We start from the raw sequence: 7,786 nt of genomic DNA on the forward strand, positions 1-7,786 counted from the left end.
ATTTTTAATTTTTTGAGGAACCTCCATACTGTTTTGCACAGTGGCTGCACCACTTGTATCTAAGGGTTTAAGTCAGCTTCCTCCCTGGGAAAATAAATTTCCCTTGGAACAAACTGTATGGAATTAGAAAACACAAAGCCAAAGGTTAAACTCTAAGAGGGCTGTTCAAGTACATCTTAGGGTCTAGGGAAAATGTATATACCCTACTGGTCTGAAGGACATCATGGGAATGAGAATCATCACTGTAAAAAGATCTTGGAAGTATATACCATATTTAGTCTGTTTTCCCCACTACATTTACAAGGCTTTGTATCATAATAAAATCTTTATATCTACCTATCTATCTATATGATATATATCTGTGTGTGTACAAAACACATATAGGTGAATAACTTACCTACACAGTTTTTTGCTCATAATCAGTATTCAGTAAATGTTTATCAAATTAAAATCAGTAGACTATTTTTATTTATATCCACATACATATGTATACACATGTGTGTATGGATTAAGGGATATAGTGCTGGTTTTGTAAATAAGACTTCTGTTTGGCCAAAAAGTAACAAAAACGAAAAAAAAAGCCAATGGTAAATTGGACATCAGATAGGACATTTTTCTAGTAAATAAAGGAGACTATTTTTTTTTTCTTTTTAAAGATTTTATTTATTTATTTGACAGAGAGAGAGAGAGACAGCGAGAGAGGGAACACAAGCAGGGAGGGTGGGAGAGGGAGAAGCAGGCCTCCCGCTGAGCAGGGAGCCCGATGCGGGGCTCGATCCCAGGACCCTGGGATCATGACCTGAGCCGAAGGCAGACGCTTAACGACTGAGCCACCTAGGCACCCTGAGCCTATATTTTCTAATGGTCTTTATATGTATTTTTAATTTGACTGTTTGTAGGCTCCATTTACTACAAACATTTACCGGAGGCTACCAGAAGTATACATATGGTGCCATGTTGAAGTCACTTAAGTAAATATAATACCATTATCATTTGTAGGGTGGCATGGGAAATATATATCGTATATAATTCCATTATGATTACTTGTTATACTTCATTTATACAAAATTATTCCACCTACTACTGTAATCATAAATTATCCCTCAAGATTTCAAGAGAAAAAAGGTTAACTGCAATCTGTGAGGCCTGCTTTCTAGGTTTTTTCCTTCAGATAAGAACATGGCATAGTAGGGAGTGTAAGCTATCACAAGAATTATCCCTAGAAAAACACAAAGTTGCATTTCCACATCCCCCCCCAACTCCACTCCCATTCTGTGCTCCTTCTTGCAACTTCATGGACATCTTTGTGAGCTCCTAGGTTTCTTCTCCATTCAGAATTTGTATGATGGACTGTGTTTCAATCGTGTCCCCTCCCCCAATGTGGTCTGGCCCTTTGAGATATTACCCTACAGTTTGGGGTTTTTTTTTTTTCCCCACTCATAACAATTTCTGTTGGTAACAGTTATCTTGAATGTTGACCATGAATCTGACCTTATGCTTTGATAAGATCCTCTATTTGGAGTCCTCTATTCTGAGAGTCATTATTTTTGGAAATATTTACTAATGCATTCTTTGTACTAGACACTGAGAAATATATAATGAAAATAATCCCTACTTTTAAGGCTCTTACATTTTAGTAAGGAAAATGGATAAGAAAATTAATAGCAACATATTGCAATTACTACTATAATGAGGTATATCTGGATACCATTGGTCTTCAAAAGAGGGACTTCTCTCACTCTTTTTGAATCAAAGACTATTTCAAGAGAGTTGACACCAAAGTTGGATCTTGAAGGAATAATAAAGATTAGCAAAATGAAGAAGGGAATGCTGTCCTAGGCAGAGGGAACAGTTTTTACACAACCCCAGAGGCATAAGAGGACTTAGAAAATTCAAGGAATTGCAAATGGTTTGTGGTAGCAATATTAACATAATGGGAATTTTGGAAAGACTAATAGAAATCAGGTCATTGAAAAGCCTTATACATACATCGTAAGGAACTTGAACTTTATATGGAAGATAATGGGGTGCCCATTGAAGTGGGAAAGTGATATAAGCACATTTACATTTAGAAATTGGACTCTGACCATAGTTTGGAGGAGAACAAGAGGTAGTTATGGAGCTAATGCAATAATTCACAGGATTAAAAAGGAGTGTCTAGACCATAAGAACAATTTCAAGAGCTATTTGGACTAATGATAGAAATCCTACTTTCCTGAAAGTGTCTTCTGTCAGCCTCATGGGAGCCCTGGACACGGGCTGCCAGGTAAAGGTCAAACTAAAGGAGCTAACAGACATGTATCAAAATGTTACAAACTGGGGAAATATCAAACCAATAAAATAATTTTTGCTATATCAGAGAGCATGAAGTCTTTAGGAGAGGAAAAAATGTTAACGTTATTGAGAGATTGTCATCCAATGTTTGAATCCCCTTTATAGCATCTCTGTCAAGTGGGGATCCATCCCATGTTAAATAATTCCAGTGAGAACAATCCACCATTTCCTAAGAAAGGTCACAAACATTTGCTCTAATTTTAAAAAAGGAAAAGAGAAGAAAAGAATAACAGAAAACAGCAAGCTTTGTAGGGACTTGCAGGTCAAAATTCTAGGTGCTATTCAGATTTTCTATTGACTTCATCTTCACTCTTCCTAAAATTCATCCCTGCATAGTGATTTATGTGTAGGACTGACTTTATGGGAAGGCTAGCTTTTTTTTTTTTTTTAAGTTTTTATTTATAGGAAGGTTGACTTTAAAGGAAGCTATTCCCTAAGTAATGTCATTTTGGGGGCCAGGAAGCAAAGCTTCTCCACCCTTAACCACCCCCGCCCCAAACTATCATAGAGTCTCAAATCACACCATTAGCATTTCTAAAGAAATGGCACATTAAATTAAGTCGCACTAGGGTGTTAATGACATATCAGATGGATTTTATCCTGACATTGGGGACCCTGAAAGTAAAGAACCACTGGCAAAGGAAAGAGCACTAAAAGTGAAGAAAAAAGCAACACCAAGGCAAGATAAGCCAGTTTGCCAGTGGTCCACATACAGAGATGTTTAGTTGATTGCATACAAAGGACTGGGAATTTGTTCAAAATATTGTTTCTAGGGCTCCTCCTTGTATTATTTTGTCTCAACAGAACTGGGATGAATTCTTGAGCAATTCTGATATGCAGCTAAATTTAGGAACTGCTAGCTGTGAAGCCACATTAAAAAAAAAACAAAAACACACAAAACAACATGAACCCCCCCCCCCACACACACACACCCGCCTCACGTAAACACATAAAAGCAATGTCCCTATTCTGCCTAGGGCCATCTTGGTTTGTTTATACAAAGCTCTTGTTCTAAAGTCTCTAAGGTAAAGGTTATGGGGAGAATCAATGGCACATTAGGTACCTCATGAAATGTGCTATTGACTTTTTTAAAGTTTCTAAGTTTACTCAACAGTAGGTTTTCAACAAGCAGAATATGTTGATGAGTACAAAATGATACATAGCACTTTGCCTTTAAAACTCCTTTTGGCAGTTGCAGCATATGTCTCTAAGGATCAGAGTTTTATGAATTTGTAACAAACACTAGGTCATTGGGCCTAATGATATCTTTGTGAATCCAGTGGCAAGTTTCAGCTCTGATTTTTCTTTAGGAAATGGACAAGGAGATAAAAACGCATTGTTATAGTAGTGCAATGACAGAAAAGTGTTCTCATAATTATGGTTGAAGGACTCAGGTCAAAGATATAAAAACAATAATTAGCATTTGTTTAACACTTTATAGTTTATAAAGCTCATTTGCATATTTGATTCTTCTAATAATTCTGTAATATTGGTAGGTGTTGAGATAGATGAAAATTTCTCAAAACCCCAAGTGTGAGGGAATTTCCCAAGGTTTATAGGAGTATTCTAAGTTTTTTTTTTTAAAGATTTTATTTATTTATTTGAGAGAGAGAATGAGATAGAGAGGGCATGAGAGGGGGGAGGGGCAGAGGGAGAAGCAGACCCCCTGCTGAGCAGGGAGCCCGATGCGGGACTCGATCCCAGGACTCCGGGATCATGACATGAGCCGAAGGCAGTCACTTAACCAACTGAGCCACCCAGGCGCCCAGGGTATTCTAAGTTTTTAAAACAATTCCAGCTGTGAGACAGAATGTCATACACTGTTTTTTGTTTTCTAAATAATTCTAGTAAATTCAAAATACGAATTCAGAAATGTTAATAATGTATACAAAGAGTTGTTTTATTACTCCTGGACACATGTAGTAAATAATTACAGAATTATCTTTGGGGCGCCTGGATGGCTCCGTTGGTTAGGCATCTGCCTTAGGCTCAGGTCATGATCCCAGGGTCCTGGGATCAAGCAGGGATTCTCCTTCTCCCTCTACCCCTCCCCCTGCTCACACTTGCGTGCATGCACTCTTTCTCTCTCTCTCTCTGAAATTAAATAGATAGATAAATAAATTTTAAATAAATAAATAAATAGAACTATCTTTTATTGAGCACCTAGTCTGAGCTAAGCACTGTGTCAGGTGCATAAATTATCTCCAGTCCTCATAACAATGCTGTACTTATTTTGCAAAAGAGGAAATTGAGACTCAGAGAGACTAAGTGAGGTGCCCAGTAATTAATAATAATTAACAAATTGCAAAGACAGCATTCAAACTCCCATCTTTCTGATTCCAAAATTATTTTCATTACCCCTTTCTTCAATGATTACAAGGATATTTCCCTTCAGTCATCAATTATGAGTCACTTTAGACTTACTCATTTATATACATGTAATATCAGTTCATTTATATGACCATGCATACTGAAAACATTTTTCTCCCAGACAGGTTATTTCTAGGGCCTGAACATTAGCTGTGTACTGAATATAAAATGGAGAAAAAAATATCCCTATTATGGAGTTTGTAGTCTAGCCTGGGAACTCTATCAGTGAACAAATAACTAGAATATAAAGTGATGACTACTGCTTGGGAGTATCTGCCTATAGCAACTAACAGGAAGTCGTCACTGCCTCAGCTGTGCTTTGGTGTACTAATTTCAAATATGTAAAATATTAAAACCTTTAGTGAACAGCACTTAATTGAATATTATGTAATGTGCTTATAGGTAATGAGAAAAAGTAGATTTTTTTTTAAGATTTTATTTATTTATTTGAGAGAGAGAATGAGAGATAGCACGAGAGGGAAGAGGGTCAGAGGGAGAAGCAGACCCCCCAGCTGAGCAGGGAGCCCGATGCGGGACTCAATCCCGGGACTCCAGGATCATGACCTGAGCCGAAGGCAGTCGCTTAACCAACTGAGCCACCCAGGCGCCCGAAAAAAAGTAGATTTTTAAGAAATTCTTTTCCAGGGTGCCACCTGGCTGGCTCAGTTGGAAGAGCATGGGACCATCAATCTCAGGGTTGTGAGTTCGAGCCCCACATTGGGTGTAGAGATTATGTAAAAAAAAAAAAAAAAACCCAACCTTTAAAGAAATTCTTTTCCTTTTAGAAATGGAAATTTCACAATAAACTCAAATAGTAGGTAAATGCCTTAAGGCATTCAGAAGTTTATGTAATCACTGATGTGGCTAGGGTAATTTTTTCAGTTTAATAGTTATGACTATTACAGTCCTCATTTTTACTCCTGGTCACATGGTTGTAGCTGGTATTTATAACTACTGTCAATTCCATAGTTCCTTTGCCCTCAGCAAACTCCTTATCTGGTTCCTTGCCTGGTAGGGTGACCTCACCTTCATCTCTGAAGGGTGTGGGCCATTAGTCCTGCCTGAACTGGGTTGCTGTAGTTTCTCTCTTGGCTTAAATCCAGGATGTGGCAGTGGTAAGAGCACTTTGAGAGATCTTCCACAATCCAAACATGCTCTTCCTTATCCCCACTGTGCCGTAGTAACCCAATTTCCCCTTGGTAGTCAGGATCAATCACCACACCAAGAATAGTAACCACCTGCTTTGCCTGTTGATTCATCAGCATGAGGAGCCCAAAGTTCACCAGGGAGCAGTCTCAACTTCCAGCTTAATGGAACCATTATTGTGTCCTCTGGTGGAAGCACTCCTCCCTTTGGAACTGAGACCTGTATACTAACAGAACCAAAGTCACAAGAATAAGAAGCAAAAAGTTTGCTAGTGGATCACTAGGGATAATAATGAAAGGAGTCACTCCCTTTCCACCCCCTGTAATTCCCAGACCCATTGAATTCTGTCTATAGGAGAAAGAGCACCACCTGTATTATTACCTGATTTAGAGCAAATACTGCCTCTTGGAGGATGTTGCCTCAGCTGCACAAGGTATGCCATATGTCATTTAGCTGGTGCATAAATGAGACTTCAAAAAGCCACTCCACCATTCTATCAAGTCGGTGGCTTTAGGATGAGGGGGGACAAGGTAAGATTTACAGGGTTGATGCTATAAGAAATACCATGACAGTGGATAAGCCATTCCATAAATCTATGGATGGTGGTTTGGGCATAAACTTTATGCCAGAACGGAGAAGGAATCTCTATATAGAGAGTAAGTGTCTATTCCAGTGAGAACAAAGTTCTAGTCTTCCCATAATGAAAGTAGTCCAACATAATAAACCTGCTCCCAGCTAGGTGACAGGTCCGTTTCTGGGAATGGTTCTGTATAAGGGGCTCAGTTTTGATTTGCTCTAGCAACAAAACCACATCTGGAATAGCAGCCATGATTGGAATTGCTATCTAATTGAATTTACAATAATCCACCGTCATTCTCCAAGATCCATCTGTCTTCTACAGGCTCTCCCTAATAGGTAATACATTACAGATGGAATTTTTACTGGCCAATAGGTAATACATTACAGATAGAATTTTTTTCTTCTTAATGTTCATATAGGCATCTTTTTCAATGTGGACACTTAAAGAATTCTATCAAAACTAGAAGGAAAATTAGAGAGTATTTTTATTTTTATAAAAGATTTATTTATTTATTTGAGACAGAGAAAGATAGTACATGTGTGTTGTGGGGGGAGGGGCAGAGGGAGGCAATCTTCAAGCAGACTCTCCACTGAGCAAGGAGCCCAACTCAGGGCTCATCTCAAAATCCTGAGATCATGACCTGAGCGGAAACCAAGAGTCAGATGCCTAACCAACTGAGCCACCCTGGCACCCCAAGAGAGTATTTTTTTTTTAAAGCACTACTTTGGCAACCTCCGCCATAAAGGAAAAAATAAGCACTTCTATCTCTTTATTTATAATAATAGTTACATTTATTGTGAATTTATCCTCATAACAACCTACAAATTAAATATTAACCCCATTAGTTAAATTGGAAAACTGAGATGCAGTGAAATTAAGTGAAATGGGCCAAGTTCCAAGTAGAACAAGGTCTTAGCCAGATTTCTCACTCCAAAGCTCTTTCTCTTTATACTCTACAACATTCTAACACAAGAGATTATGTTATTCTCTTTCTAGCACATGTTCTCGTATTGCATGATACAATTTTATTCTTTTAAAAGGGATATAAGTAGGGCACCCAGGTGGCTCAGATGGTTAAGCGTCTGCCTTCAGCTCAGGTCATGATCTCAGGATCCTGGGATCGAGTCCCACATCGGGCTCCTTGCTTAGCCAGGAGCCTGCTTCTCCCTCTGCCTGCCATTCCCCCTGCTTGTACTCTCCCTCTCTCTCTCTCTCTGGCAAATAAATAAATAAAATCTTAAAAAAAAAAAAAAAGATATGGGCGCCTGGGTGGCTCAGTTGGTTAAGCGACTGCCTTCGGCTCAGGTCATGATCCTGGAGTCCCGGGATTGAGTCCCCCATCGAGCTTCCTGCTCG

This window comes from Mirounga angustirostris, unplaced genomic scaffold, assembly GCF_029215605.1.
Source record: "Mirounga angustirostris isolate CCGP_5_RB_7025 unplaced genomic scaffold, mMirAng1.0.hap1 SCAF_2, whole genome shotgun sequence".
Taxonomy (NCBI): Eukaryota; Metazoa; Chordata; class Mammalia; order Carnivora; family Phocidae; genus Mirounga; species Mirounga angustirostris.